The 24,413-nt window shown below is 45.9% G+C and overlaps 1 pseudogene; it reads right to left on the reverse strand.

Moving 5' to 3' along the window:
* Positions 1-18,093, reverse strand: part of LOC115464367 — a 60,307-nt pseudogene extending 42,214 nt beyond the window's left edge.
* Between the last annotated feature and the right edge of the window lie 6,320 nt (positions 18,094-24,413).

The raw sequence follows: 24,413 nt of genomic DNA on the forward strand, positions 1-24,413 counted from the left end.
AGAGAGAGTTCCTTCCGCGCTCGAGTAGCGCCTTTCTTCATAAGAATATCATGGCGATCAAATAAACGGAGTAAGAGTTTTAGAATTGTTACAAATAAGAATATCATATAGGATTAGAAGTGGATAATTAGATAAAACATAACATAATGATATCAGGACAAGATATAATATTCAGTAATGAGGATGTAATTAAAGTAAACAATTTAGAAGAGTTCCATAATAGTTGTATCTGGTGTAGTTTAGGAGTCAATTCATTATGGAGGATCTTTTTTGTACGTCTTTTTGAACAAGTAAGTCTTCAGTAATTTCCGGAAGGTTGTCAAGTCGCGTGTTGTTTTTATGGTGATCGGTAATTCATTCCATAGTTGTGTGCAAATGTATGAGAAGCTAGATGTATGTATAGATTTGTATTTAAGTCCTCTGCAGTTGGGGTAATGGAGGTTTAAGAGAGTACGTGATGAACTTTTGTTGTTTCTCTCTGGTAAGTCTATTAGGTCTGACATGTAAGATGGGGCGTCTCCATAAATAATTTTATGAACTAAGGTGCAAATTTTGAATGCAATTCAATCTTTTAGTGGGAGCCAATGCAATTTTTCTCTAAGGGGTCTGGCACTTTCATGTTTCGCCTTTCCGAATATCAGTCTGGCTGCGGTGTTCTGGGCAGTCTGGAGTTTCTTAATGGTTTGTGCCTTGCATCCTGCATATAAGGAATTACTATAGTCCAAATTACTCAGTACCAATGATTGCATTAGTTTGCGGAATGTCTCCCTTGGGAAGAAAGGTTTCACTCCTCTAAGTCTCCACATTGCATAGAACATTTTCTTTATAACATTTTTCGCATGGTTATCTAGGTTAAGATTTCAGTAAATTGTTACGCCTAGGAGTTTCAGGGTGTCCGCAACAGGAAGAATATGGTTTGGTGTATTTATATTGGTATAGTAAATCTTTATAGTTTTGTCCTATTTTGGAATTATAATATGACCTTTTAGATTGTCTGATGGTGTATTTATATTTTCTTAACATTAGTTTCCATGCAGTGAATGTTTGTTCATCTTTCTTTTTATTCCATGCGTGTTCAAGTCTCCTTGTCTGGGTTTTTAGTTTTTTCAGGTCGTCGTTAAACCAAGGGAGTGAGTTATTTCTTCGCGATGTTCTTGTTTGTATTGGTTCTATTGTATCAAGTATGCTCTTGCATCTCATGACCCAGTTTAAAAGGTATTGATTGGAATCTAGTTTTTCTTCCTCCATTGCATGGATATCTTTAGTTTAAAATGATCTGACCAAGGTACTTGTGTCCAAATTATATCTGTTATTGTAAGGATTTGATCAGGGGAAAATTTGTGTGTGATGAGGTCAAGCGCATGACCTTTGATATGGGTTGTTTGAGTATTTCTCCAAGTGAAATCCCAGAGTTGGAAAAATTCTTTGCATTTTTGTGTGTTCTTTGCATTGTAGTCTTCTAGGTGCAAGTTTATGTCTCCTAGTATGAGCAGATTAGAATTAGATAAGCAAGCATTTGAGATGAAATCCATAAGATGTTGTTGACATTCTTGCCGGTTTCCTGGAGGTCTATAAAACAGAATAATGTTTAGATGGTCGAGTAATGTAGGATGGTTGATATTAAGTGAGGCAATTTCGAGTTGAGGAGTAATGGATTCTGCTATAGTTGTTACTATGAAGTGGGGTTTATACATTTTAGTGCAATGCCTCCTCCTCTCTTTCCAATTCTAGGCCAGTGGGTTATTTTTATTTATTTATTTATCAAAATTAATCAAAATAATGGGACTTGCTTATCTTCTTTTATCAAACCTACTATTCACAGCAAGAAAATTCCCCTCTATTTCTCTATTGGTAGAAGCGTCGGCTTCAGACCCTCAGTGAGCTCATCATAAAGTTTTTAGCTCACTGACTCGAACCGGCGGCTGTTATTTCTCATATAAAGCCTACCTCGAGAATCCTCATTAGCCAACCGCTTCTACTTGTCCAAATTATGACTTTTTTTCTTTTTTTCTTTTTCTTTTTTAACAGTGTCACTTTATATTCAACTTAAAAGGTACACTTATCTTCTGCTGCTTCCCATATAGGACTTCCGGTACGCCCTACAGCGAGCTCCCGTTTCGCCACTAGCTTCTTAAGGAGCAGTACCGTTACAAATTTACGAGCTTCCTATACTTTCAGTCTTGCATATTGTGACATTTATATCCCACAATATTCCCGCCCATGGGCAGGCTCAATGTGATGTACAATAATTAATAAGCAAACAACAGTACAAAGTACAGTGGACAAGGTCACAGGAGAGAGAGAGAGAGAAACCTGGAGGGCAAAGATCTTTTAATATTGGATCATTTTGGAAATGAATCCAGGTTTCATTAATAATTAAAAAATCTAGGTTATCATCAATGATCCAATCTGATAATATTGTTGACTTGTTAACAGCTGATCTAGCGTTTGTGTATCCAATTTGGATTTTTTGAAAGGGATCAGATAAGTTAGGGATTATGTTGATTTTTAGTTGTCTATTGACTTGTTGTAGAGGTTTACTATGATCATTATTTCCTTTGTTTTGATGTTGTTCAGGTGAGGTGATGATTCCATTGTTTTGGTTGTTATTATTATTATGGCGGTGAGTATTGTATTTGGATGGTCGGTAAGGCATGAAAATTGTAGGAATACTGTTAGTTTCTGGTAGGGGGGTGGAAAGCATGTGGTGAATTAGGGTGAGTGAGTAGATGATGAAGAATAGATTTGTAATATTCATCTTGATATTATTTCTTGTGAATATTGGGTCCATTATAATTCAAACAGTAATATTGCACAAAAATGGGCGATTGAGAAAAAAAAAATTTCAAAGAGTAGAGGTTAATATTTGTTGAACTTTAATGTTAATGAAGACAAATTAGTAGCGAAGAATGATTTAACGAGGAGGATTATTTCATAATTGATCTTCAGGATATTGACTCACTCGCGTTCACTTAATACTGCAGTACCATTAAATAGGTGCAATGGGGTATCGTATTCGACACAGTTGTAGAAATAGTTGTTCAGATTAGACAGTATCTAATAATACCGATAGTTTTCTTGTAGAGGGTCTATAATAGTGACACTACTAAGCCATTAACAGTAATTATAAAAGCAGTATATTGACTGCCTAAAATTTCATCAACTAAATGTAGTTGTCTGCAGTTAAAACAACAATTTTTTTTAGATGTACACAATCAGCAGTGTTATGAAATCCAATAAATTGACTGCCTAGAAAGTACTTCAGCTAAATGCAGTTGTCTGCAGTTAAAGCAAATGACAATTTTTAGACATATATAATCAGCAGTCTTTAAGTTTAACTGTGAGATGATTGCCTAGAAGTTACATCAGCTAAGTGTAGATGTCTGTAATTAAAGCAAATAATAATTTTGGATGTACACAATCGGCAGTATTTAAGTTTGGCTTTAAGATGAAAACAGTGCTGTATAGTACCAAATTAGTACTTCTGATGGTAATACTGCTGGTAATACGATTGAAATAAAGTGTAATTAAGCTGTGCTATTATCTAAGATGGCTGCTACGAGGCTGCAATGATGTAGTTAAGAACAGTGACATGTAGAAAGCATAACATCATTATAGTGGAATATAACAGGAATCCATGATAATGATAATGGCAATAGAAAACAAAATAGATGTTTAGATGTAGTTTACGTTGGTGCTAAACTTTACAGTATAAAATGACAAGGAGTTTATATTGGTTAAGGAACGCGTGAATGTGTTATCTGGCAGCGAGTCGTTCAGGCTACGGATTGCACGCTCTAGGTATCGTTACTGTAGCTGGTCCGAGCCTGCTCCGCTTAAAAAACCTTTGCTGCTCCGCAGCCTCGCTCTTCAGTGCTCCCTCAGCTGTTCTTACTCGTTTCGGTGCTTCCGGCTCCCTTCTCAGTTCGCCGCACGCTGCAAGAGTCACCGCCGGTTGAGCCACACTGTTCAGCTGTTTTAAATCTTTACTACTCCGCAGCCTCGCTCTTCGGTGCTCCCTCAGCTGTTCTTCGTTCGGTATTCCTGTCTCCCTTCCCAGTTCACTGCACACCCCAAAAGTCGCCGTCAGTCGACCACACTGTTCAGTTGTATTACCTCACACCTCGATCGCGTGCACGACACCTGTCTCTCATCCAGCCATCAAGCTTTCCTCTCGGTGCTAAGTGGAGGCTGCCGACGATCTGGATGCAAGTGGGATTCAGGACTGGTAGGCCAGTATTGTAATCCTGGGGTCAAAGTCAAGCGGTCAGCGTTGTGCTTCGAGGACGGGAGAAGCTACGGTCAGATCATAGCGACTCACAAGACCTGTCCAAAAGAGGATGTCCTCGTGATGGTTTCACTCCGCCGTTCTGCCTGGCGAGTTCGTCGTCCTGGGCAATAACAGTTGTAAGTGGGTTTCAGGATTGGCAGGACTGTATTGTAATCCTGGGGTCAAAGTCAGCGGTCAGCGTTGTGCTTCGAGGACGGGGGAAGCTACAGTCAGACCATAGCAGCCCACACGGCCCGTCCAAGGAGGATGCCCTAGTGGTGGTTCCATTCCGCCGTTCTGCTTGGACATAATCTTTGATGTCATTGGTATCTGAGTAGGTGCTTGTTTAGCAAACATAATGAGTGGTAAGGTGGCTGCCTTGACCGTTGTTGCTAAAATGTGTTCTTCCAGAGTAGGTATAGATACTTGCAACCATTAATAGGTGTGAGGAAAGCTCTAGATTCAGACAGTATCTACCAAGGATGTGCATATGGGACCAATTGTGATAAGGCCTGAGGTCTCCCTGTTCATGCCATCCCCTTCAATTCCCTCATTATCTACAAGGCCACCAATCTCCTCCCCCAATAGAAGGTTGACTATCAGGCTTATTTTCGAAAGAGAAGGGCGCCCATCTTCCAACACAAATCGGGAGATGGGCGTCCTTCTCTCAGGGTCACCCAAATCGGCATAATCGAAAGCCGATTTTGGGCGCCCACAACTGCTTTCCGTCACAGAGATGACCAAAGTTCTTGGAGGTGTGTTGGAGGCGTAGTGAAGGCGGGACTGGTGCGTGCTTGACAGATGGGTGTCCTCGGCTGATAATGGAAAAAAGAAGGGCGTCCCTGACGAACACTTGGTCGACTTTACTTGGTCCATATTTTTTCACGACCAAGCCTCAAAAAGATGCCCTAACTGACCAGATGACCAACGGATGGAATCGGGGATGACCTCCCCTTACTCCCCCAGTAGTCACCAACCCCCTCCCACCCTCAAAAAAACTTATATATATATTTTTTTTGCCAGCCTCTATTCCAGCCTCGAAGTCATGCCCAGCTCCTGACAGCAGTATGCAGGTCCGTGGAGCAGTTTAAGTGGGGGCACTGCACTTCAGCCAAGCGGACCCAGGCCCAACCCCCTACCTGTTACATTTGTGGTGGTAAATGGGAGCCCTTCAAAACCCACCTGAAATCCACTGTACCCACAGGTAGGTGCCCCCCTTCACCCCTTAGGGCTATGGTAGTGTTGTACAGTAGTGGGGAGTGGGTTGGGGGGGGCTCAGCACCCAAGCTAAGGGAGCTATGCACCTGGGAGCAATTTCTGAAGTCCACTTCAGTGCCCCCTAGGTGCCCGGTTGGTGTCCTGGCATGTGACAGTCCTACCAGTGCACTACGAATGCTGGCTCCTCCCACGACCAAATGGCTTGGATTTGGTCGTTTCTGAGATGGGAGTCCTCGGTTTCCGTTATCGCCGAAAACCGGGAATGACCATCTCTTAGGACGACCTAAGGACAACTATCTCTAAGGTCAACCTAAATGTTGGAATTTGGGCGTCCCGAAACGTATTATCAAAACGAAAGATGGACGCCCATCTTGTTTTAATAATACGGGTTTCCCCGCCCCTTTCCCGGGATGTCCTCAGAGATGGGCGCCCTAAGAGATGGTCGTCCCCGTTCGATTATGCCCCTCCACTTGACCCCTGAAGGTTGTATAGCTGCATTCTGCTTGTGAAGGCTAGGCACCTCTTCAGGTTTGTTTCAGCACCATGTCCATAAGGAAGTAGTGTTGTGATGGGGCCAGAGTCGCTGTCATAATCAGGCTTATTTTCAAAAGAGAAGGACGCCCATCTTTCGACACAAATCAAGATGGGCATCATTCTCACAGAGTCGCCCAAATCGGCATAATCAAAAGCCAATTTTGGGTGGCCCCAACTGCTTTCCATCGCGGGGATGACCAAAGTTCCCGGAGGCATGTTGGAAGCATAGCGAAGGTGGGACTGGGACATGCTTAACATATGGGCGTCCTCGGCCGATAATGGAAAAAAGATGGGCATCCCTGATGAACACTTGACCAACTTTACTTGGTTCATTTTTTCTTATGACCAAGCCTCAAAAAGGTGCCCGAACTGACCAGATGACCACCAGAGGGAATAGGTGATGACCTCCTCCCCTTACTCCCCCAGTGGCCACTAACCTCCTCCCACCCTAAAAAAAAACCCTTTAAAAATATTTTTGCCAGCCTCAAATGTCTTACCCAGCTCCCTGACAGCAGTATGCAGGTCCCTGGAGCAATATTAGTGGGTACTGCAGTGCACTTCAGGCAGGTGGACCAAGGCCCATCCATCCCCCCCCCCCCCCCCCCCCCACACCTCTTACACTTGTGGTGGTAAATTTGAGCCCTTCGAAACCCACCCGAAACCCACTGTACCCACATGTAGGTGCCCCCCCTTAACCCCTTAGGGCTATAGTAGTGTTGTACAGTTGTGGGGAGTGGGGTTTGGGGGGGCTCAGAACACAAGGTAAGGGAGCTATGCACCTCTGAGCAATTTCTGAAGTCAACTGCAGTGCCCCATAGGGTGCCTGGTTGGTGTCCTGGCATGTGAGGGGGATCAGTGCACTATGAATGTTGGCTCCTTGCACAACCAAATGGCTTGGATTTGGTCGTTTCTGAGATGGGCGCCCTAGGTTTCCATTATCGCCGAAAACCGGGAACGACCATCTCTAAGGACAACCATCTCTAAGGTCGACCTAAATGCTGAGATTTGGGCATCCCCGACCGTATTATCGAAACGAAAGATGAACGCCCATCTTATTTCGATAATACGGGTTTCCCTGCCCCTTCACAGAGACATATATATGCATATTGTGTATATGTGAAAAGGGTCGGGTGGGGTGCGTCATACTCATCTATATAAGGCACGTTTCACACTCCTGCAGGCATGTGCACATCAAAGACGTCTATGCTTACGAGGGCGTCCACGTGCTGATAGGGGCCATATATGGAATGGTCATCCATATATGGAGCTGTGCATGAAACGACGTCCCTCACGCAAGGTCGTCTATATAAGGCACTTGTTTTCCAACACATGGAAAAATGGCACAGCGACGGGAGCCGAACTTCGGGCAGGAGGAGAGCCTGTTGCTGGTGCGCCTGTGCCTAAGGCACCGGCACAGGCTCTTTGTCCAACACCACCACCTGCCCCCCAGGCTCCAGGCCATGCGAGCCTGGTCCCGCATCAGGGACAGGCTGGAAAGGTAAGGTTATGGGCCAACCCCCCTCCCCTCCTGTACCTACACATATAACAGCTCCGTCATCAATGTTACCACCAGTAACTGGAGTGTCCATGCAAGGATCATGAGTAATATAGGAACATGCACAATCACTAATAAATTGTATGTTATTGAAACGACGACCATTCCCACATCCCTACAAGAATGTATTTCGTTACTTATGTGACAATTATGTTAGTGTTATGTGACAATTTCGTTAGTTATGTGAAGGCCACATTTTCCAACCCCTCTTTGCAGCCTCTATGTGGCTTACAACGCATCCGAATAGTGGAAACATGAGACCAATGAAACTTATACCATACTGTATAACATGGTCATGATAACACATATAAAGTAGTTTAACAAGCATACATTATAATGTATACAAACGGTACTTTTTGGCCTCATGCCCACCTCTCTGGCATCATCTGCATAGGAACCAACTCGGTGGCTGCTGTGGGTGCTTGACCACCCCCAATATAAAAGAAATGCCTTGTATGTATGGAGGGAGGGGTAATCTCCACTGGGGGTTCCACCCCCCAAAATGGTAAAAAGGTGGCTCCTATGATTCAGTACCAATGGAGGTGGTTCCCCCCCCCCCCCCAACACCGTTACCCCTCTCTCTCTGGTATTTGAATACCAAATGAATGTGTGCAGAGGACACAAAGGACCATCCCCCCCTGACCCCTGCTCTACAAACTTATATCTTACAGACGGTTTGGAGTGCACCGGGACCTGGAGTCCCTTAGGAGGCGGTTCCGCCGTGTGAGGCGTGAGAGGCCCGACCTCATCCGGGCGGTGCGAAGGCATCTCAGGGCTCGCCGTAAGTATTCAAAAACAGGACACCTGTACAGATTTGTAAATACACTTCTTGAATAATGTGAATGTGTTGTACAATATCAATTCCCATGTGCCTAATAGCCAACTAGTAAGTAATAACATATCTGTCCCAGATCAAGGATGCGGGTTGCAGGGGTTCTCCCATGAGTGTGGCTGCAACTTCCGACCATCCCCCTGAGATGATATGCCTCACTTTACTATTCCCCTTTCTGTGGTGGCTGATTAGTGGCCATGATGCGCCTCCTGCAGCAGCTGGTAGATGGCCAGCAGCAGCTAGTAGTTGGCCAGCACCAGCTGCTGCAGGAGGTGAGAGCCCTACGGCAGGGCAATGAGCAGCTCCAGGGCCCACTAAGGGTACTGCTGGGCCTGCTCATTGCCCTGCTACAGAGGGCCTTAGTCAGAGGGCGTGCCCGCCCTTGATTTAAATTGGGGGGGGGGGGGGGACTGTTGGGTATGTGGGGAGTGGGTGGGGGAGGGAATTGTTGGGGTTCTGTGGGGGGGGAGGGAATTGTTGGGGTTGTGTGTGTGGGGGGAGGGAAATGTTGGGGTTCTGTGTGGGGGGGAGGGAATTGGTGGGGTTGTGGGGAGTTGTGGGGGGGAGGAGGGCATTGTTGGGGGTTATTTTGTAGGGGTGGGGGTGGGGGGAAATAAATGTTTTTCTTACACTATAACTATCAGGGTGTGTGTGTGTGTTTGTCTCCTTTGTGCATTACATATAAGCAAATGGTGCTGTTGAGTTGAGAGGAAGGAGGCAGCAATATGCATAGCATTAAATGTGCTGTGTGAATTAGAAGGTGATGTATGTCTGAGAATGTTGGCCATACAGAAGGCCACCTGTTCATTCCAACCTGCATGGCCATATGTGCAGGGGGGTTGGGCCGGGGAGCCTGGATGAATATTTGTGTTCATGAATATAAATGGCCAGCCAGCATCTCTCCCTCCCTCCCTCCCCTCCACCATACTGACCCACAACACAGAGTGCCATCAATAAGAGATTAATTGTGTACCACGTGTGATCTGCCAAGTAGACACTTCCACATAACCCCAGGTACCACATACACAGTGTTTGCTGTCTGATGGTCACATATCCTTACCCACAAGCCACATTGGTGGGGGGGGGGGGGGGGGGGAGGGACCAAGAAGGACCTACAAACAGCTGGCTCATATTTTCACATTCAATACATCAGCTATGGTATATAATGCTGAGGAGAAAAGGGGAAACAATGGGAAACCCAATAGATGGATGGTTACTTCATCACAGTTGCAATGTAATACTTGTGTGTTAGAGAAGGGCACAAATAAAAATGGTACTCATTATTTGCAGCTGTGATCACACTTTCTCCAGTAGTAGATCAAGGTGTGTTACATTCAGGTATTTTGGGTTTGTGTCAGAGTTTGTCCCTGAAGTGATTTGCCTTAGGTGGGATTTGAACTAGCAACCTTATGATTATAAGTTTGGTGCTCTAACCAGTAGGCCACAGCAGCCACCAGGATTTAGCCACCTGCAGGTACTTTGGGTTGGGACCTGTACACACAGCCCTCTCCCTCACCACCACGTCTTAGGCCTCAGTGGCAGTACCTGTAGCCACCTTGAGCATTTTGTCCAGGCTACCGATTAAAAAAAATGTTCATGTTCCCTACTACCTATGGAGGAATTTAGGAAGGTGTTCCATAATGTCCTAAACACATCCATTGCATAAATCATTCTCCCCTTCCCACGCCTATGGACCTTGAGAATGGGTGGCCACTTCATAAATGGGGACTAGGGTACACCACATAAACAAGGAAGATGGAACCTACCGGGAACCAATACAGCAGTTCCAACAGCTGGGCCACACCACTGAGGACCTGCCAACCCCACAGTACAGTGCACAGGAACCTGGTGAAAAGAGAGCTACCTAAGATCTGACTCCAGACTACATACAGTGAATGCACACTCCTTGACTATGAGCACAAAGAGAAGAGGTGGCAGACAAATGAGAGCTTACCATGAACGTCTGTTTCAAGACTGTGTAGTGCGCCTTTTATCTTCTGGAACATTAGCTGCACATCTCCCTGATTGAAATGACCCTTACCGAGGGGTGCTTGATTTGGGGCGAGTGTAGCAAATTCGTGGCCCCCACACACTGCCTGCTACAACCAGGCAGAGAGAATGGGAGAAAGGAAGGGAGCATCAGGGGAAGTGGAAGAGAGGAAACGGAAGGCGTGGTGGCTGAGGGCCAGCAATAATCCCCCCCCCCCCCCTAAATACAAAGGTGTACCCAAGTATACATTGCTAAACACAAACCTTAATATAAGTGAGGGTAAAACCCTGTAAATGATTATTACGAACAACCGGCAAGGTCTCAGTGCAGGAAATGGCAGGTTAAATGGCAATGAAGAAAGGGAAGGCAGGTGGAGACGCCCATACTTATCTACTCATAATCGAAATCATGTGCTCCTAATTGCTATCTCAGCTGGGCATGCTTAGGAATTTTGTGTATAATTGAAAAACAAACGCCCATATCAGAAACGCCTATTCCCCCGTCTCAATGGGCGTTCTTGGCGACTATATAAACGCCCACTCCGTATTTTCGATAACCCCATTGGTACAATGCCGCCGCGTATGCCCCCGACCCGGAAGGGTAATTTTTCAGAAGGTGAGGTGGAGCTCCTGGTGCAGGAGATACAACAGCGGCACCGGAGTCTGTTTGCTCCCACAGGGCAGAGGCTGGCTGCAACCACAAAGCAGCGCGAATGGGAGGCAGTACAGGACAGCCTGAATGCTGTGTACCATTCTGGGAGAGACGTGGAGGATTGCAAGAGAAAGTGGCGGAAGCTGAGGAGGGATGTCAGGAGGAAGGCGGGGGCCAATCCCCCAGGCCATGACACAGCCAACCTCACCCCCATGGAGCTGATGGTGCACTCCCTCCTACCCCAGGAGGGCCTCCACGGGATTGGCTCCCTCGACACCTCGGCCCAGGCTGAGGACTCAGGTAGGTGTTTCATTATGCAGTTGGGGTATCTGTTGTGCTGCAGTACACTTGTGTTATAGAAGTTGGGGCCAGGGGGAGGGAGGTGAGGAGTGGGGGGCAGGAGGAGTGGGTGGGGGGGAGTGTCTTTGGCTGTCTTTATGTACATTAACAGGCCACCTTTATGATGCTGTTGTGACCTGGTAACCCCTACTAACTAGCTCTGTACCCTTACTCCCTATCCCTACCGTTGTCATTGGGTTTCCTCTTTCTTGTCCTATGTGCGCATCTTAATTGAATTGTAAGCTCTATTTCAGTAGTGGTAGTGTTCATGTGTGTTATGGGAGCAGACTGGGTGGGTGCTGTGGGTGTGTGAGCACCCCCAATATTGAGGCAAGATCATGTAGCTGTGCAGGGAGGAGTTTTGTGCACTGGGCTTAGCACCCCCAATAATACTTTACAGTTGGCTCCTATGGGTGTGTGTAGGTTACTACTGTGGCACAACTTTGGGGGCCTTCCTTCCCTACTACTCCCTCCTATTTTCCCATTAACAAACTGTGCCTAGTTCCTTCTGTGACCTCTGTGCTCTACTGAGTGTGGGCCACATGCATTCAACTGAAGGAGCCTGTAATGGGGGTCATAAAGCAGTTCTATGCAGTCTACCAAGTCAGTAGTAACACAGCACATGCTGCAATGTTGTTCAATTTAACAATTATACAACAAACAGCTTGTCCACAATGTTGTGAGTGGTGTCCTTCTCTTGACTGATCATCCACCACCTCTACCCAGCTGCCTGTGGGGCTCTCTCTTTCACACCCGTGTCAATTCCATTCCTCCTCACCATCTCTTTGCTGGGTCATCAGGTTGGGGGACATGCCAATGTATACGAATACTGAAAGACAAAAGTGGGTTATTTGCACCAACACTATTCCTCACTCTTGTGCTATACAGGTGATGACTCAGAGGAAGCTGGCCCTAGTGGCCTGCAAGGCCAACGCCCTACACCAGAAGTCCAGCCTCAACCTCCACAGCCTGCAGCACCAGCAGTCCAGCCTCTGCCTCCACCCCCTGCAGCACCAGCAGTCCAGCCTCCACCACCTGCACCAGCAGTCCAGCCTCTGCCTCCACCCCCTGCAGCACCAGCAGTCCAGCCTCTGCCTCCACCACCACCTGCACCAGCTGTCCAGCCTCTGCCTCCACCAACACCTGCACCAGTCCAGCCTCTGCCTCCACCACCTGCAGCACAGGCACATCCTCCACCAGCACCACCAGCAGAGGCCACACCTCCAGCACCAGATGACTTTGGTGAGGAGGAGGAGGAGGGGCCAGCTCCTCGCCAGAGGCCATCCGGCCAAAGGAGGCAACTCCTGCGGCTGGCCACGGAATTACTACGCCACAACGTGCGCTTGGAGGAGTACCGGCAGCAGAAACTAGAGCTGCAGCGCCAAGCACTGGAGGCACAGCAGCGAGCCCACCAGGAACTCCTCCAGGCGCAACGCGAAGGCCACCAGGAGGTGCTCCAGCAACTCAAACGGCTGGAGCAGAGCATCCAACACCTGCGCCCTCAGGGCACAGCACCTACTCCAGCCCCCGTGCTGCTGGAGCAGCCCCTGCCATCAACTTCCTCCTCCACTGACCACCAACCACCAGCTAAGAGGTGGGCGTTGCGATCATCCGCCTCCGCACCCACTCCTGCAGCACCCACCAAATCTGCTCCCATTCTGGGTCCTGAGGCCAGACTAGAACCAACAAGGTGGCCGGATTTCCACGGCGCAGCCGAAGCCGCAGGCTGCTGTGGGGATAGGGAGGAGGTCACTGGGAGCAGCACCTCAGAAGAGGGTGAACAGACTTCCCGTGCAGCACCAGCTGCAAAGGAAGGGCGTGGGAGGGGTAGGAAGGGAGGGGGGAAGGGAAGGGGAAAGTGATGGGACATGCTGTAGGATGAGGGTTGGTGGGAGGGTGGTGGGTGTGGGAGGGGGTGGTGGTGGTGGTGGGGTTGAACACAGTAACACATGCACTTAATGTAAATAATTAAATGTACACTTACTTTCACCTAAAACTTGTTTCAATGAGTCTTTGTCTTGCTCTTACGCCAAGCTGGTAGGCATTGAGCTCTGCTCTGTGGGCTGGGGGTGGAGGGGGCTCCTCTTCCAGCTCATCTGGGGCCTCTTCTGGTGGTGGCTGTGGCTCCTCTGGGAGAGGCTGTCCTCTGCGCTGGGCCAAATTGTGTAACATGCAGCACGCCACAAAGATCTTGGCCACCTTTTCTGGACTGTAGAGCAGCTCTCCTCCAGACCGGTCCAGACAGCGGAACCGGTTTTTCAAGAAACCAAAGGTGCGCTCAATGATCCCCCGGGTGCTGCGATGTCTCCTGTTGTAGGTTTCTTCTGCCCCTGGTTGTGGGTGGATCAGGGGGGTCATGAGCCATGTCCTCTGCGGGTAGCCTCGGTCACCTTTGGAGAAAAGCAGAATGAGATAGATGAGTGTGTATTGCTTGGAGCAGGTACAGGGGGGGGCGGGGGGATTTGGATAGTGGGTTGTGGAGTGAGGTGGAGGAAGCCAGGGCGGAGGGTTGCCCAGTGGAGGAGGTATAGTATGGGTACATGCATGTTGCACTTACCTAGTAGCCATCCACCAATGAACTCCCCTCGCTCGAACCTGCGGAAGATGCCCGAGTGCTGTAGGATGTAGGCATTGTGGGTGGAGCCGGGGTACCTGGCACACACGTCTAATATCTCTCCCTGGGCATCACATACAACTTGCATGTTCATAGATTGAAATGCCTTCCTATTTCTGTAGGTGGCTTTGTGTGCCCAGGGGGGTCTGAGGGCTACGTGTGTGCAGTCTATCACACTGATGACCGAGGGGAATCTAGCAAGAGCATAGAAGGCGGCCATGTTGTTGTGCAGGGCCTGGGGGGGTGGTGGGGAAAGTTATGTAGTGTGAGGTGTGAGTTATAAAGGCATCCAGGAACTGGGTGAGACAGTGTGAAATAGAAGCCTGGGTGAGGCCTGTGTTAGCAGCTAATACGGATTGAAAACTGCCAGTGGCCAGGACAGAGAGAGAGGAAGTGATTTTGAGGTGGGCAGGGATGGGGTTATTCCTACGTGTCTGGGGCTGAAGGAGGGGTTTCAGCTGCTCACACAGCTGACGAATGGTGGCCCTATCAAACCTGAACCTTGTTAGACACTGTTGATCAGTGAGTTGTAGGAAGGTGGTGCGGGGCCTAAACACTCGGGGCCGTGAATACCTCCTGCGGTGGGTGGCCTCTTCGTGTAGCATGCATGCCACAAGTGCATTAAGTGCATCCATATCCCCACCACCAGTGCAAGTATTAGGACTAGTAGTCAAACACCAACACACACAGATCTGTCACTTCCAGCCACCACGCCCTCTGGCCACTCACTCGCCAAACAGTACAGGAACACAGACAAACGGAGGTCAGGGAATAGAGTATACACGTGGGAAGAGTGAATGGGGAGGGATAGGGGGAGGGGAAGGGGCGATGGAGCAAAGGAGTAGGAGTAAGGAACGGTCAAAGGGTAAGACACAAAAAGAGGCAGGGCACACAGACGAACATCACAGGTACTCAACACGCTCGTCTTTCTCTCTGCAACCACCACTTCAGCTCTTCCACCAACAATGTCGCCACTCTCCAACTACGCACAATCGCTAATGGGTCTAAAGACGATTTCCCCCTTGCTCTGGTCGCTTTTATTTCAGGTCCATCATATTACGCCCATCTTCACGCTCAACCAGAGCCATTTTGCTATTCGTTATACGTTGTACATGTCCACGTCGTATCACCGCCCCTAACACACCCCTGACATGCCTCTTATTTGGACGTTTTTACGTGAACGTACGAGCGACACAGACGCACTGAAACATTCGTTTACATTATATTGATTTACTCATTTTTGTGAGATAAACGTCTATCTCCCGATTTAGGTCGTAATATAGGCATTTTTGTCTTTCGATTATAAGCTGGATAGTAACATAGTAGATGACGGCAGAAAAAGATCTTCATGGTCCATACAGTCTGCCCAACAAGATAAACTCATATGTACTACTTTTTGTGTATACCTTACCTTGATTTGTACCTGTCCTTTTCAGGGCTCAGACCATGTAAGTCTGCCCAGCACTATCCCCGCCTCCCAACCACCAGCCCCGCCTCCCACCACCGGCTCTGCCACCCAATCTCGGCTAAGCTCATTAGGATCCATTCCTTCTGAACAGGATTCCTTTATGTTTATCCCACGCGTGCTTGAATTCTGTTACCGTTTTCATTTCCACCACCTCCCGCAGGAGGGCATTCCAAGCATCCACTACTCTCCCCGTGAAAAAATACTTCCTGACATTTTTTTCAGTCTGCTCACCTTCACTCTCTTTTCATGTCCTCTCATTCTACCTCCTTCGAATCTCTGGAAAACGTTCGTTTGCGGATTAATACTTTTCAAATATTTGAACATCTGTATCATATCACCCCTGTTTCTCCTTTCTTCCAGAGTATACATGTTCAGGTCATCAAGCCTCTCCTCATTTGTCTTGTAACGCAAATCCCTTACCATTCTCGTAGCTTTTCTTTGCACCGCTCCAATTCTTTTTACATTCATCGCAAGGTACGGCCTCCAAAACTGAACACTAGGTGGGGCCTCACCAATGACTTATACAGGGGCTTCAACACCCCCTTTCTTCTGCCGACTCAGTATTGATTGTACTGACAAAAGTTCACTGATGTTGTCTTCTATAGCCAGTCTGAGATGTATGCAATGTGCCTTGGTCTTCTCTTTGTGGCAAGATGCACTAGATAGCTATTAGCTGTGATGCTTGGAGGGGCATAATCGAACGGCGCCGATGAAATAGATCGCCGGCGATCTATTTTGGCGGCGACGCAACAGCTGGCCGTAACCGTATTATCGAAAAAGATGGCCGGCCATCTTTTCTTTCGATAATACGGTTTGGCCCGGCGAAATCCAAGGCATTTGGTCATGGGAGGAGCCAGCATTTGTAGTACACTGGTCCCCCTGACATGCCAAGACACCAATCGGGCACCCTAGGGAGCACTTCCAAAATTTTTTTTAAAATATACAAATAGCTCCCAGGTGCATAGCTCCCTTACCTTGGGTGCTGAGCCCCCCCAAATCCCCCCAAACCTACTCCACACAACTCTAAACCATTACCATAGCCCTTATAGGTGAAGGGGGGCACCTACATATGGGTACAGTGGGTTTTGGGGGGGGGGGGTTGGAGGGCTCAACAGCACCACAAGTGTAACAGGTAGGGGGGGGGGGGGATGGACCTGGGTCTGCCTGCCTGAAGTGCACTGCACCCATTAAAAACTGCTCCAGGGACTTGCATACTGCTGTCAGGGAGCTGGGTATGACATTTGAGGCTGGTATACAGGTTGGCAAAAAAGGTTTTTATTTTTATTTTTTTAGTGTGGGAGGGGGTTGGTGACCACTGGGGGAGTACAGGGAGCTAATCCCCCCATTCCCTCTGGTGGTCATCTGGTGAGTTGGGGCACCTTTTGAGGCTTGGTCATGAAAATAAAAGGACCAAGTAAACTCAGCAAAATACTGATTAACACCGATTTTTTTTATTCCATTATCCGCGAAAGCCGGCCATCTGGTAGCCACGCCCATGCCCGCCTATGTTCCGCCTTCACTACACCGCCGACACGCCCCCTTGAACTTTTGCTGGCTCGGCGACGGGAAAGCGGCGATGGTGTCAAAAAAGCAGCTTTCGATTATACCGATTTTGCCACTTTTGAGAGATCGCCGGCCATCTCCCGATTTATGTCGGAAGATGCCCGGCGATCACTTTTGAAAATAAGCTGTTGGTCATTAATGCCAACTCAAAGACTCATTTGCGAGAGGGAGGATTCAATCTTCATCCCTCCTGACCCTTCACAACTACCTCATTCGATCACTATACAACTTTGTATTTGTTCTCAACCGACTTGGCAAACACCTTGACAGTACTGTGTATGCCACATTGAGCCTGCAAATAGGTGGGAAAATGTGGGGTACAAATGTAACAAATAAATAAAAGACAAGGTCTAAGAGAACAGGGGCTGCCCCATTTGAGAACATCATGAAAGCAAGTGGATAGTCCTGAGACACATTGTTGCTGGGCAAAAAGAGCTTTTGGCAGGTGAGCAAAATTGGTGCTGTGTAGGAATTTGAATCCTGCTCTATATCATTAGATAAATAATACATTGGCTGGATATTGTTCATTTATAGTTATACATTTTATATTGATGGTTGAAAATATGATCACCCCTCCCTTACAAAGTCCATTAGATGCGTGAAATTATTGTTCTGGTGTGTTTTTGTGACATGTTTTTGTCTACCATACCAAAGATTATTTTAAGTGCAATTAAATTAATGAAATAACAAAAAATGAGCAATAGACAAAAATTGAGGTGGTGATGAAATCTGTATCACATAGCAATAAATTCAAGTGGATCCCCCTCTATCTTCTGCATCTCTACTCTAAGTCATTTCATTGGTGGTGTGATGCAAGGATTGGCTCTTGGTTTGGCTCTCTTTATCATTTTTTGTGAGTGATATTGAGGAAGTGTTAAACATAGTAACGTAGTAAATGACAACAGATAAAGACCTGAATGGTCGAGCTAACCTTCCCAACAGTCACTCTTATCAATTAATTCATTCTGGGACGTAGACCATAGAAGTCACTTGGCACTGTCCTTACGTTCCAACTACTGTAAGTTCCATCGAAGGCCACTCCAGCCTCTCCGAATCCATCCTGACATTTGCAGCACACAGACCCTAAAAGTCTGCTTAGCAAATGTCTGGTAAGGTTTACCTCTTTGTGAATGATACCAAAATATACAATAGGATAGATATCCTGGTGGGATAGATAATGTGGGGGTTAGACTCCTGCCTACAAACTGAGCTTGGCTGACAACCTTTTATAATCCACATTTTGGACAAGACTTCAATTCAGCATGAAATTTAGTCTGTATTGGCCAAAGTCTGCACATCAGCACAGAAACTGCTTGTGGTCCATATAGCTAATTCTAGGATTGCTGAAGCCTTAACATCATCTGCATTCAACTCAATGGCTGGCTAATTGAAAGTAACTGGCTAGACCCATGTCAGTCTGGCTTCAGACTTGAGTACGGAGCAAAGAGAGTTATTGTGTCTCTTCTTAATGATCTGCATGAAAACTGTGACTGAGGATCTGCCTTGATACCAGAGTTGCTGGATTTCTCAGCAGCCTTCGAAACTCTGGATCATAATATCATGCTTTTAAGACTGGCAGAAACAAGTAACAGTGGTAAAGTACTTATATGGTTCAAATCCTATTTGTCAGACAGACAACAATCAATTCTGTTCAGCAACAGCACATCATTAACTTGGGCACTAAACTGTGGGGTGCCACAGGGATCCATATTGTCTCCCATTTTATTTAATATCTACTTCAAGTCTCTGACTGATCTGCTTCAGTCAATAGACACAAAATTCTACATCTGTGCAGGGCCGTGCCTAGGGTCTCTGGCGCCCCCCTGCAGACTATCAGTTGGCGCCCTCCCCCCGTGAAAATGATCGCTCACCACTTACCACACTGAAAGGAATTGTCAGCAATATTCTTAAAAACAAATTGCTATACATTGCAAAATAAGATAGCAGATGTAAATTCTCAAAGTGGGCATATTCCAAACGCTAAAATGAAAATAAAATGATTTGTTTCTACCTTTGTTGTCTGGTGACTTTCTTTTTCCGATCATGCTGGCCCAGTATCTGAGTCTGCTGCTATCTGTCCTCTTAACTCCATTTCCAGGGCTTCCTTTCTATTTATTTCTTTACTTTCCTCCTTTCTTCTTCATTTCTTGCTCTATTTTTATTTATTTTATTTATTGCTTTTGTATCCCACATTTTCCCACCTATTTGCGGGCTCAGTGTGGCTTACAATACAATTGTAGCGATGGAAGTACAATAAGTTATAACAAGATTATGGTTGCATTGTGAGGAGTAGAGTTAAACAATGTCCAGGTATCGCTAAAGGGGAAAGAACAATGGAGAAGAGAAAAAGGCTGGGTGTATTAGAATTACGGGGATAAGAGTACTAAGAGAATGTGTTGATGCATTGCTATCAGTGTGTGTGGACTTCATGTGCTTTGATCCTTTTGAGGTTCCATGTCATCAGGCTGTGGGTCACTGGCTTCCTTCCGTAAGTGATCAAACCTGAAGGAAAGTTTGTTCCTGGGGTCCAAAAATCTGCCATTGCCTAGATCTCCATGTTCTGTAATTAACACCTGATCCTCATAGCCTTCAATTTTAGCTGGCGTGAACTGATCCATGTTATACTGGGCAAAAGCATGGGCTGCCCCTTCCCTGAGAAGGTTGTCATTGTTGAGCAGTAACCGAACATCATTGAACACTTCATTGAATTCTCCAGGAGGAAAATGGAGTATAAACTTTGCGGCTATACGAACCTTCTCCTCTTCGGATACTCGATCCTCCATGTCCGCCATCTTGGCTACCCTCACCGCCCGAGGGGGCGGGAGGAGGCGTAAGCCTTTAAATCTTTTACTTCCGGTCACAGCAGCGTCAGTGAAAGCAGAGCGCTGCCGACGTCTCCCTTACCTTCGCGCTCTTGGTTCCCTCAGTGTCCGCCTTCTTCTGATATCAGAAGAAAGCGGGACACTAAGGGAACCAACGAGTGCAAGGGAAGGGAGACGTCGGCAGCGCTTTCACTGACGCTGCTCGGCGGCGCAGGGCAAGGGTAAACACCGCGGCGGCGCCCTCCAGATGTGGGCACCCCCCTGCGGTGCTTACCCCGCTTACCGCATCGGCACGGCCCTGCATCTGTGCTGATGATGTGCAACTACTCATACCCATTGAACCAGATCTACCCACAGCTGTGAGTAAACTGTCTGCCTGCCTAACTGCAACTCAGGAATGAGCAAACAATGAACTCTGTCTGAGCTCAAGCAAAAAAGAGATTCTTTGGGTATCTGTCACAAGAGGACAAGTACCTGACTTCAAAATACCTTTTTGGAAATATGAACTACCCCTAAAATCACAGGTCAGGAATCTCATTATACTGCTAGACTCATCACTCACTTTGATCCCGCAAATTCAAGCAACCTTGAAAAACTGTCTCTATTCTACCACCTATGGCAGCTACAAAATCTCTCTCCATATATTGAAAAGACAAATCTGACCAAAGTGGTCCATTCCATGATAATATCAGGACTAGACTACTGTAATGTCTTATACACTGGTCAAACCAAAAAGAGTTTGCATCAGCTCCAACTAATTCAGGATTCTGCAGCACGACTGCTAGAAGGCTGCAAGAAGCATGACCACGTCACATCTTTCCTGCAAAAACTACACTGGCTAACAGTACTTTTCAGGGCTAAATTTAAAATTCCGTTTGGTTTTCAAGGCCCTCAGACACCTTTGAGACCTCTAATAGAGAGTTGTACAGGACAGAAATTTGACCCTTCTCCATTCCCTCCCGTTCCAACAAGTAATCTCCTCCATCCTCGCCCATCCCCGTACTAAAATAATATGACGTGATAAAATAACCAACTTAACAGTAGCCCATGTTGAGGACTTCTCCTCTCAGTGCATATGAAGATTTCAATGCTGTCAACCATACTCCTTAATTTATTAGTTCTATTATAATTGCTGAGCTAACTTAGAAAAACAAGGAAATGATAGGCAAGCTGGCCTGGCACTACACTTCCATGAAACTCTACTGGACTGTATCCCCATAGGATCTCCAAATACATGGAAGGAATGCCTGTGAGATTCACATGGACCTGGAGAGGATCCCTGTGGGAGTCCCATAATCCTGGAAAGGATCCATGTGGGATTCCTGCTATCCCCATTCCTATGCAGCTATTTAACTTGTAAGATTCTCTCAATGATCATCTTTATCTGTCCCCTCATTAAAAGAAATTGTACAATGTGATACCCGCCAGTGAGCCTTCTCTTGGTCATTTTAATATTGTTATGTTGTTAACAAAATTGTAAGTTTTATGTTAAACTGTACCTGCTGTAACCACCTTGGGTGAATCTCTTCATAAAGGCAGTTAATAAATCTCAATAAATGAATATTAAGTGGAATATAAGTTGCTAAATAAATAAAGATTTTGCATAGATTGGTTAAACACCTAACAACTCTGCCTATTAAACAACTGGATCTAGATGTTACAGCTGATACTTTTACAACTTTTTTTCAGGGTAAAATTTCAAAGATTATAGAAAAAATTCCGGTAATCCATCAGCATGAGAGATGCAGTATTTTTTAAACAAAGAACAGAAGTTGAGGGTGTCCCTGGTGATCGTTATTGGGATACTTCTCATCCAGTTACTATTCTTGAAATGGAAGAATATAAAAAAAGATTTGCCAAGGACAATTGTCTACTTGATTACTGCTGGGTTAGTGGATGAGCCCTTACCGCCACCTCAGTGGGTGGTATTAAGTAGGGTTACCATTTTGTGTCCTCTGAAAAAGAGGACACATGTCACGCCCCCCGCCCGCCCCACCACGCCCACTGCCACACCCCTTTCGGATCCTCATTCCACCCCCTTTCCCCTCCCCCATGCCCTCCATCACAAACTCCCCCACCCCCATCACATGCTCCCCTCCCCTCCCCTTCCTTACCATCTTCCCTGGTGGTCTAGTGACGTCTTCGGGGCAGGAAAGAGCCCCCTCTTTCCTGCCCGGAGCGCTGCCTGCCCTTGCCTACATCCTTCTCGGTCTCAGCTGGGGATTCAAAATGGCCGCCGAGAGTTGAAGCGGCTTCGCGAGACTTCAACTCTCAGCGGTGATATTGAATCCCCAGCCAAGACTGAGAAGGAGGATGGGCAAGGCAGCGCTCCGGGCAGGAAAGAGGGGGCTCTTTCCTGCCCCGAAGACGTCACTGGACCACCAGGGAAGATGGTAAGGAAGGGGAGGGGAGAGCCACGGTGCCGATGGATCGCGCAACCGTACGGAAGCCCTCCCGCACTCACGTTTGTCCAGAAATCCAGACAAACGTGCATGCAGGCAAAACCCGCCAGATGCCTTGGACATGCCCTCAAAAAGAGGACATGTCCGGGGAAATCCCCACCTAGCCAATATGGTAAGTGAACTTTTACCACATGACCATGTCTTTTTTCAGCCTTTTTACCCGCTATAGTAAAAAGGCCCTCAGCGAATGTCAAAAATGGCTGCAACTGATACCATAGGGCCCCTTTTACAGCAGCTTGGTAAAAGGATCTTCTTAAGGTTAACAGATAAAACAAATATCTTGTGGATGGAGAATAGCAAACTGCCTATGCCCCTACTGAATCCAATATTATCCGGTTCTGAGGTATTAATTAAATCAGAAATAAATGTTCTAGGAATGTCTCTTCATTCTGGGTTAACTATGGGGTCTCACTTCAGTAGTACAGAGCAGAAATGGTTTTTTAAATTGAAGATGTGGCGAAGGCTGAAACTATATTTAGAAGTGAATCATTTTCAACAACAGTTCACTAATTCTTGCTATTCTAGATTACTTCAATTGTAATTGTTATTGATCTTCCTCAAAAGCAACTAGATAGGCTAAAGCAGTTCAGAATGCAGTGACCAAGTTGATTTTAGGATGGGTGGGTGGATGGGAACAAAGTATGACCATGGGATGCCTTGTCTGATTCAATTTCACTAGTTGCCATAACTAGCCAAAACTGAAATTAAAGTTTTAATTTTTATTTTTAAAATTCTTTATGGTTTAAATCAGGGCTAACTGAAAGTTTTTATGGTAATATATACCCCCTCACAGAAAGTTATGCTCAGTTCATGATTTCAATAATTAATAATTAGACCATCAAGAAATGTCTGTCGAATGGTAGGAACAGAACAATAGACATTATTGGGTATCGGGGCTGAATTATGGAAATCCCTTCCAGGAGAGTTTACATTACATTGCATTATATATCAGATTTATTCTCCTCAAAAGCCTGTATAGTTCTGTGTGGATCACAATAACAATAACCCAAACAATAATCCAGGAATTACAATCTACAACATAATGAGAGATATACATTTGAAGTTTGTAGATGTTTTAAAAAACTTAAGTAGTCCTTAAGAGCATGAACTGAAATAGGAAAGGAATTCCAAACTTAGGTAGCTTTATAAGACATGGATGCACATAACTGTCTAATAGACTTAACTGAACCAACTGAAGGAAATTTTAACTTGACCTCATACTAGTTGCCTATTTAAAAGAGCGAAGAACCCAATAAAGTGGGATGGAGTACCTCATAAAAGGACTAAAAGATCGTAGAGTACAATTTAAAATAAGACCTCGCTAGCACAGATAATGAATGACGTTTAAGAAAATATGGAGATATTGGTTCATCACAACATAGTGAAAAAAATTAATCTAATCGCTGGCCAATATTCAGTGCTGGCACTTTCATCTCTTAGTGGCCTAATATATGACAGCTTTTGAGCTGGCCTAAATTAGGCCACTGAGTAATGAGGGTGATAGCATTGAATATTAAAGGCACCCACATAACACTGGGCTGCCCCCTAATTCCTCCTCCCATACTGTCCTTGACCTGTTAATTGTTTTAATGACAGTCAGAGGAAATAATCAGCGGTACTTTCTGGTTCAGTGCCACTGAATATCAGGTGATATGTGGTCCAAAGGGATTTAAGAGAGCAGGAGATTCTCCTACCCATTTAAATTGCTTTGAATATCGGGCCCTTTGAGTAGTAGGGATCTAGGAGTGAATGCAAGACTAAGGGATAGGAAAAAATAAGCTTTAGTTATCATATGAATTAAAGATCTAAATCAAAGACAGTTCCACAAATTTGAATAGAGAGGTGTGGTAGCCATGTTAGTTCACTTTTAAAGGTAATCAATAGAAATAAAACAAAATAAAACATGGAAAAGAAAATAAGATGATACCTTTTTTAATGGACATAACTTAATACAACCTTCGAAAGCTAATCAAGAAATGTATTATATGTCCAATCTTATTTTCTTTTCCATGTTTTCTTTTGCTTTATTTCTATTGATTACAAATTTGAATGAACACAGCTTTATCTTCCATAGAATTTCAAAAAAACATTCATT

This window comes from Microcaecilia unicolor, chromosome 3 (assembly GCF_901765095.1).
Source record: "Microcaecilia unicolor chromosome 3, aMicUni1.1, whole genome shotgun sequence".
In the NCBI taxonomy this organism is placed as follows: domain Eukaryota; kingdom Metazoa; phylum Chordata; class Amphibia; order Gymnophiona; family Siphonopidae; genus Microcaecilia; species Microcaecilia unicolor.